The sequence below is a fragment of the Lygodium microphyllum genome, chromosome 20, assembly GCF_053477565.2.
Source record: "Lygodium microphyllum isolate KBCC chromosome 20, Lygodium_microphyllum_v1.1.10, whole genome shotgun sequence".
Lineage (NCBI taxonomy): Eukaryota > Viridiplantae > Streptophyta > Polypodiopsida > Schizaeales > Lygodiaceae > Lygodium > Lygodium microphyllum.
In genome coordinates this window covers 132146756-132154752 of record NC_141154.1, presented here as the reverse complement: position 1 = coordinate 132154752, position 7997 = coordinate 132146756, and the positions used below count along the sequence as shown (strand labels likewise).

Here is a 7997-nt window from a genome sequence, read left to right as displayed (position 1 = left end):
TAAAGCAATAATTAGAACGATTGCAAAATTCAAGGATTAGATCAAGCAAACCCTAGGAAGAACTAGACAAAAGAGTTAAGGATGTTTGGAATAGTGAAGGAGATGTTGGAAGTGCTCATAAGCTTTTGTCCATAGGACTACATTCAAACTCCCTAGAAGAAAGATTCGATGGGATGTTTGGAATTGCTCGTGGGCTTTTGTGCACATGACTAGTTTCAAAATCTACTAGAGCTATGTCTCTCAAAGAATTAATACCCATCCTTCAATAGCAAGAATAGCCAATAAGTTTACATAGAAAATGCCACTACATACCCAAAAGAATCAAGTGTAATAAGTATGCAAGCATGATTGTAGGGCTAGCCTCAACTAATATGACAATGCCTTTGGCTAGGTCACTTAAGGAAAACCCAACCATTTGGAAAACCTTTAAGGTTTGGATAGAAGGAAGTCATGAGGTTGACAATGTAGAACAAGAACAAACTAGCATACCAACATTGAGCCTAACACCTAGTAGCAAAATCCTAGGACCATTAGGAGTCAACACCTTCTATGAAGAGGCTAATCATCTATGTGGTGCTTCTTAGCCCTAGGTAATCCAATAAGAATAGGCATTGTTGACATAGGAGTAGGGTTAGCATAGTCAATGCATTTGAGAATGTGCTTTTCAACCTAACCATGGCTATTGGATCTAAATTGAGACTAGCGGGAGTACTTAAAAGAATGCTTGTGTAAGTTGTTGTATGATTCTTTATGGTAAATGAAAGCATGGACTATGAATTACCCCCTAAAATGATCATGGATGCAAAATGATAAACTGACTGAGGATTCTTTTGTAATTTTATAGAGAAAATATGAGTAGTAATGAAAACTCTCCCATGGACCTTGATGCAATATCCAAGCTCCCAAATAGAACACAAAGACCTCAATCTAAAGACAAAGGATGTGACTAGATGTATCCCAAGCCTAAGGAAAATTTCTTGAGTTCATATGTAGAAGATTGAGCATTAACGTGCTTCCTGACCTTCACCCTTAAAAGAACTCTTAAAAGCATCCAAATAGAAATGGACGATCCACAAGCTTAAAATTTTGTATAATTACACCCTCCTAACTAGCCTCAACTCAGACCAAATATAGCTCAAATAGTTTGCATTGATCAAAGAGTCATAGGGAAGATCCCAACTTATCCTATTCCTATAGAAATAATGAGGTTACAATTGTAAAGCAAAGTAATAGAGTTGAGCTAAACTATTTAGACGTTCCAAATGATGAGCTCATGGAACATAATACAATGCCTAAGTTCTCATGTTGGAGGTGGAAGTGAAAGGAAGTGAACAAACTTTGAGAGAAGGATTAGCTACTACTAGGTCTTTGGAATTTGATATGGACAATAGTAGGGAGAGTAACACTAAGATACCCAGTCCCAAGGGAGTTATGGAAGTTGAATGGGATTCACTAATTTACATGAGATGTAGTAAGCTCAAGGAATTGTGGAAGGAAGCAAAACTTAGTGATAATAAGTACCAAACTAACCCGCAAGTCTTGTTAAAAAGATTCAACAAATCAAAGAAATGAGATCAAGGGATTGTTATGCTATGTGCCATGTGCATCTCATCGTCTAGTGATAAGTGAACTTGGCAAAAAGAATGAGAAAACCAAACTTGCTTTTGTTGTAGAGGACCTCGCTGCTAATAAAGCAACATATGTAAGAATTCTTCTTATGGAATTTTCAAATGTGTTCAGGTGGACCTATTTTGATCTTAAAGGATTGGATTGCCACCTAGCAGAAAAACTCTTGTAATTCCCATTATGGATTGAAATGCAAACCAAGCGAAACAAATATGTACCCCATGAACTCAGCTACACTCAAAGCCATGAGGAATAAGATAGGAACTCTTCTTCTAATGCATATGTAGCATAGGATACAAAGGTGATGGAAAAATATCAAATTTTCTAAGGAATGAGGCTTTTTGCAATTTACTTAACAACTAGAGTAAAACTTTGAATTCTAACTCAACATCAAGGTAAACATTTTATCTAAAGTCATTAAATCTAATAGAGAAATAAACTAATGCATAAACATCATGTCTAGCTTTGAGTTGTAAGGAGACTAAATAACTTTCCCAAACACTCTTGGAACTAGTGCGACCATTATTCAATATTGTTTTCCTAGAAAGGCACATATAAATCCAAGAATTGTTTCAATTTAGGCACTTATATTAGTGGTATAATAAAGAGAAGCCTAGAGAAGAAATATTAATCCCAATTGTAATCATGGACCACCAAGTGTGCTAGCCATTTTATGACACCAAATATGAACATGTGAAGAACAAGCTACCACAATTTGATCAGCTTCAATCTACAAATATGGTTTTACTTTAGAACTATTAGATAAAGAAAACACTCAAACCACAAGGGCCATGAGTATAAGGTTTTGGTACACACCTAATTTAGGTAGTTTAAAGGCCATGTTGCATGTAGAACCGATGAAGCTAGAAGATTCCATGCAAATTTTACTTGTGCAAAGGAAGTATTCACCATACAATATAATCTCACAATGTCATGATGATCAAAAATAAGACTTTCACTATCAATCATCTAAGTTCCTCTTGTGATGATGTTTTGCTCAACATTAGTAGACTCAAATTATGCAATTCAAATCTTTTATACTATCTACAAAGGGGCACAACAATACAAGGGTGCACTTAAACAAACAACTTACCACTCCAAACAAAGCTTCCACGCTTTGGTGATGGATGCCAAAGTAACACTAACCTATATCATCCAAATGCTTCTTCATTGTGAGATAATGGGCATTTTAAACAACAAATAATTGTAAGAGTTAGAAAATCACTAGGATAAACTTTGATCTCATCAACTTCTTCTCAAATATGCTAAATGCTAGATATAAATATCATGCCTTGTTTGAGCATAAAATGCCAAGGTGTCGCATGATAGGTAAACACCATGGTCCCCTACATGGCATAGCATCCTAAGTATGAAACACCATAGAAGGTTTTGAGGAAGTTCTAGCAACAATGGGTGCACATGCGCACGCACGCGCGCATGCACACATCTTCTGAGGCCAAAACTAGCCTATGAGATAAAACCATGTACAACATTGATCATCACTAGACATCCAAGTGTGACGTGCTAAATGGTGGCTAGTGCTATACTGTGAAAAGAAGCTAAGGTGATGTACAAGACAAAATAATGCCCAGGTAGGGATACAATAGGAGGATCAAGCAATACATGTCTAGCTTCATGGCTAAATGATATACATACATCTAATCAGACCTAGTCAAGATCAGTGGTGGGTATAGTATGCCATACATCCTTGATGAAATAGTACGGGGGTAGCATATGGATTAATCTCTCAACTCTATCATGTGTTGCTCATGTCCCAAGCAAATCTCTCTCATCTCTCTCTAGTAATAGTGTCGTCTATGTCTAGTACCATTGTATTTGCGGTTAGCATGTTGCTCTAATCTCCCTAACTTTTTAGATTGTCACTACTCTTCATGTGGCTAGTGTGTGGAGTTGTTGTTTGGAAGAAATCAGTAAGCTGTGACTAACATCCCCCTCTCCAAATGATGCTTGCTTGTAATAATGATGTGCGAAGCCTGTGAATCTCGACTAGGAAGTATCCTAGGTAATGCTAGTCTAGGGACTCCATAACTAATCCAAAAAGGGTGTCTCCTCCAAATAGTATGGGGCATCTAGCTAAAACTATGCTGTAGGCTCTACATTTGTAGATAAAGTGCTCCTTGCTCTCCACCACCTCCTAGTGTAGTCTACATATTTGCTCAACTCTAGGAATGTGGGTTGACCTCCTAGTCTCAATCTCAAGTTGATGAGAGGATATCATGAGCTAGCCAACGGCTACTCGCATCTCATATGGAACATATACATCTAGGTGTTAGGTCTCACAATGAAACCATTCACTATAGTTCTCATGAAGTGATCCTTGTAATATATCTTTGGTGGAAGAGGTTGCTGAGACGAAATCCATGCAATGCTATGTAGTTGGTAAAGGTCATGTCACATGATCAAATTCCCCTCGGTATGGGAGAGGGGTATGAAGGGGATGTTAGGGTCACATTGAAACATGGACAAGGGGGGTTGCGAGAGGGGGGGGGGGGGGGATTGTCCATGTCAATCCCATATCTTCTGAGCCACTACTCTACCTATCCATACCATGAAGTCTTCTACCTTGCTTGAGCTAGGTATGGAGGGGCCTCATAGGCTCTTTCAAGTAATCTATGTACATACATATCACATACTTGTGTTTGTGAAGTTAATGGTCTCCAAAAGGGCCCCCATCATCATGGGGGGTGCAATAAACCCAACTCTAATGATCTCATGTGGTACTGATGGTATGTTGCAAATCATCCATGAGAACAGGATGACTCGTGGTCCCTCAATTTGTGTCCATAAGTATGTAGCCAAGTTGAGGGTCTAATTAGGTGCACCATAGATCGTTGCTAATGTGACTAATGTGTCCAATAGCCACCTCCGTGTGCAAGGCTTCTAGAACTATGCCTAATGACACTCTCTCCATCATGGTCTATGTTGTGCATTCTCTTGTGAATCAATCTCTAGCTGCCTGTGCCATGGTGAATCTCTTGGCAAATGCAATGAATGTGGCCCCTCAATAGATGTATGAGTCTACAACCTCCATATCCTTCTAAGTTTAAAACTGATTTTCACCTTGCTAAGTTTGATGTATGGAAGGGTGCTAGAGATCATCACTAAAAGCCCCCTTAGGCATCTCACCTAGCCTACCACCCTTTGATACAATGCATAGATGTCCTTGATTGTGTTCCATGATATCTCTAGTATTTGTAACATCTATGTAATAGTGTATCTTGTTGAACTATATCAAAGGCTTTGCAAATATCCACAAGTGAATGAGATTACTTGTAATGGCAATCACAACCAATAAGACATTGCTTAAGCCTTTGGCAATCCAAAAACTTAATATTGATTAGCAAAGTTTTTCTGTTCAATTTTGATTACATGTGCACTAAAATTATATAAAATAATGTGTTCATTAAAATGCCCGTTATGCTTAAAATGGGTAGTGTTGATTAGTCTCTCATCTCAGAATTTTGGAAGGCCTTCATGATCTCAGCCCCTAATTGTCTTTGTGCCACCAACAAGATAAGCCTCCTAGCATTGGAAAACCCACCATGTCATTCCTCTTAAGTGCAAGGATCGAGCTTTTCAAATTCAAACTTCAATATAAACTGTGATCTTTTACCAAAACCGGCTTTCCACACTTGATCATCCTATGGCAGATCAAACAGCATCAAAACTTGTTGCCCACTTTCTGTCCTCGCCACCAGCTTTTCAAATTTGAACTTCCATATACAGTTTCATCTTTTAACAAAAAAAACCCACTTTCTACACTTCATCATCCTTTGGAAGCCCAAACAGCATGAAAACTCATTCAATTTGTCCAATTTCTTTCCAAGCCACTATTTTAAGTTTTCATAGTACCAGCTTTCATGCAAAAAAGAAGGATACTCCCTTTGATATGATTGGACATTTACCTAAGGCCTAATTTAAGGCAAAAATTTACTTTCAATGTATAAACAATGGAGGTTTGAAGCAAAAACCATGCATATCCTTAGCAGATGACTGAAAGGAGAGGAAGGAGAGAGAACACTCAATTTGCCATATTTGAGAATCCTGTACTGCCGACAAGGACAACGTCCCCTGGGCAAGTCTTTGCAACAGGTAATGTCACTTATACACAACCATAGTTCGTATACATTCCCAGTTCAAGTCTCCTTAGCAAGGTGTCCAAAAGCATGAACATAGTCAATGCAAGATAAGCAGACCACCTCTAAAATAGATGTATTATCAGATGTTGAACTTCACAGCTATGACAGCCGAAGGAGTTTCAGAGCTCAGCTTCTTGCCACACTTTCTTCATGCCTCCAAGATGGCCCAGACCAACAACTGCTATTACTCTCCCTTCCATCTTTTGAAGCCGTTGTACCATGAGTTGGTTCCTGTCATGCACTAGAGCCTTTACCTGTAAAACAAGAAAAGCAACCAAATCAAATAAGACACAGCATTCCAAACTCATGTGCTACCAGTGGACTTGGTCAGAATGTACAAAACTGCTAGGGAGTTCCTCCCAAAAAAGAGGCATTTACAGTGTATGCATCTGTAGCCCATCACTAGGTGGGCATCACAAATTATTGATAGCTAAGACATCTTCATAAGACCCCCAAACAGGAAAAGAGGAGACACGTACAGGTCCTGGAAAGTGAGTTTCACATATCTGGAACATCTCGTTCAAACATTTTCGGTCTCTCAACAAGGCAGTAACACTCTCCTTGCTGTAACCTGTTGTAATCGCTTCAAAGAGTACTGGATAAGCCTTTTCAAGCTGAGGAAATGCTGTTATGAAACCAGCAATATCATGAAAAGATAAACTACTTCGGATCTTCCTAAAGGTCACCTGGAAATCCAAAACCAACAACTCGCCGATTAGTATATGATGTCAATGGCATTTTTTTAGAGCCATGCCCCTTGCAAGGGGCAGAGATGACGTTCATCAACTGTTCTTAACACTATTGGACTTGCATTTTTCAAGACTAATCAACTTGCATCTGCATCTTGGTCAATGTAATGGATTGGAACCCCAAGTTTCTCCCCTTCCTCCATAGAAACCTACCGATTTCCAAAACCACGTCCAAGGTGTAATTGTTAGCTATGGACTTCAACAAGAGCATGATGATTACCATGTGCAACAAAATTTCACGAACCTTGAACTCTTGTCCATAAGTAAAACCGAAAAACTCTAAAAGATCACGCAGGGAATCTGCAGTGTAAGCAAAAGCCTTCTGCCCGAGAGCAGGAAAATTAAACATATCTGTAGGGCTTAGGGGTCTGACAGTGTCCTCTTGATCGCAACTGCTGAGCTCTTGCAGGGCACAACTCAAGCTGCACCAAAAATCTTCCTTCAAATAGAAACAAAGACACTCGTGGTGAACGTATTCATACTCGTTACAAATTTCACATGTTGAGTTCCCTTTTCATTTCCCTAAATATCTTTGCACATGCTGATTCAGAAATACATAGTTATTATTTTAAATAAAGGATAAAAGATTCTGAAAAGATTTACAGCTATCGACAACGAAAAATTGCACTTACAGCTATGGCGCTCGGCCTTATGGTCCTGATTATCTGGCACAAGACAGACGCACTCAGAGAAAGGAAGAACACGGAAAAAGAAACCATAAAAACAAGAGACGTGGAGTCTTACCTCTTTAACCTCCTTGGCACTGTCCGAGGAGCTATGGCAGGTGCCGAGAAGAAATATCTCACCCCCGTTCAATGAGTTCCGCAGGTAAGTGCAATGCTTGGGAAGGGTGAGGCCATGGCAACTCCGCCTCTCGAAGGGTGGATGGCGAGAAGACGAAGAAGAAGGAGAAGACCATCTCCGCACGGCGCGGCTGGCTGCATGTAGCATTCTCTCTCTCTCGGGTACCTGGCTCTCCCTCGTTCGTCAAATTACCCTTGTAACTTCCAAAGCAACCTTACAATGCTTATCAAAGGACCTTATATACCTTGAAACGTAGAGACAACAAATCGAGTGACTTTGGAGTAATTTTGTAAACCTTTTGCCATCTCACTTGAAGGGGGGTGGGTGTCAAGATTGTGGGAGAGAAGGAAGGAGTCTCGCTTGAAGCTTTCTTGCTTGCACAATGGGGGAAGACACACAAGGGTGGAGGCTGAAAACAGTTTTCCTCTTCTTAGTTGTGTAAGCCAAAAGAACTCTAGTACAAAGAAATAGAAGAACCCTATATATGGGTCTCAAACCAAACTCAACTAACTAAGGTGGCATACTAACTGAGCCACGAACTAGAGTAGATAAGGATAGCTATCATGTAGCTATTATTCATGGGCGGTGTACCAACCGCGTCTGCAACTGACAAGTCGGTGACATAAATATACAACGGTCACCCTGGCGTATCACGAGT

At 39.6% G+C, this 7997-nt stretch overlaps 1 pseudogene across 1 annotated transcript; it reads right to left on the bottom strand.

Moving 5' to 3' along the window:
- Nucleotides 1–5499: 5499 nt before the first annotated feature.
- On the bottom strand, nucleotides 5500–7574 carry LOC148019407 (uncharacterized; annotated as a pseudogene). The gene is made up of 6 exons (XR_015695049.1): nucleotides 7280–7574; nucleotides 7168–7200; nucleotides 6780–6957; nucleotides 6622–6684; nucleotides 6266–6472; nucleotides 5500–6040 (listed from the first exon to the last, which is right to left on the bottom strand). The product of XR_015695049.1 is annotated as an uncharacterized LOC148019407 (transcript).
- Nucleotides 7575–7997: the final 423 nt, after the last annotated feature.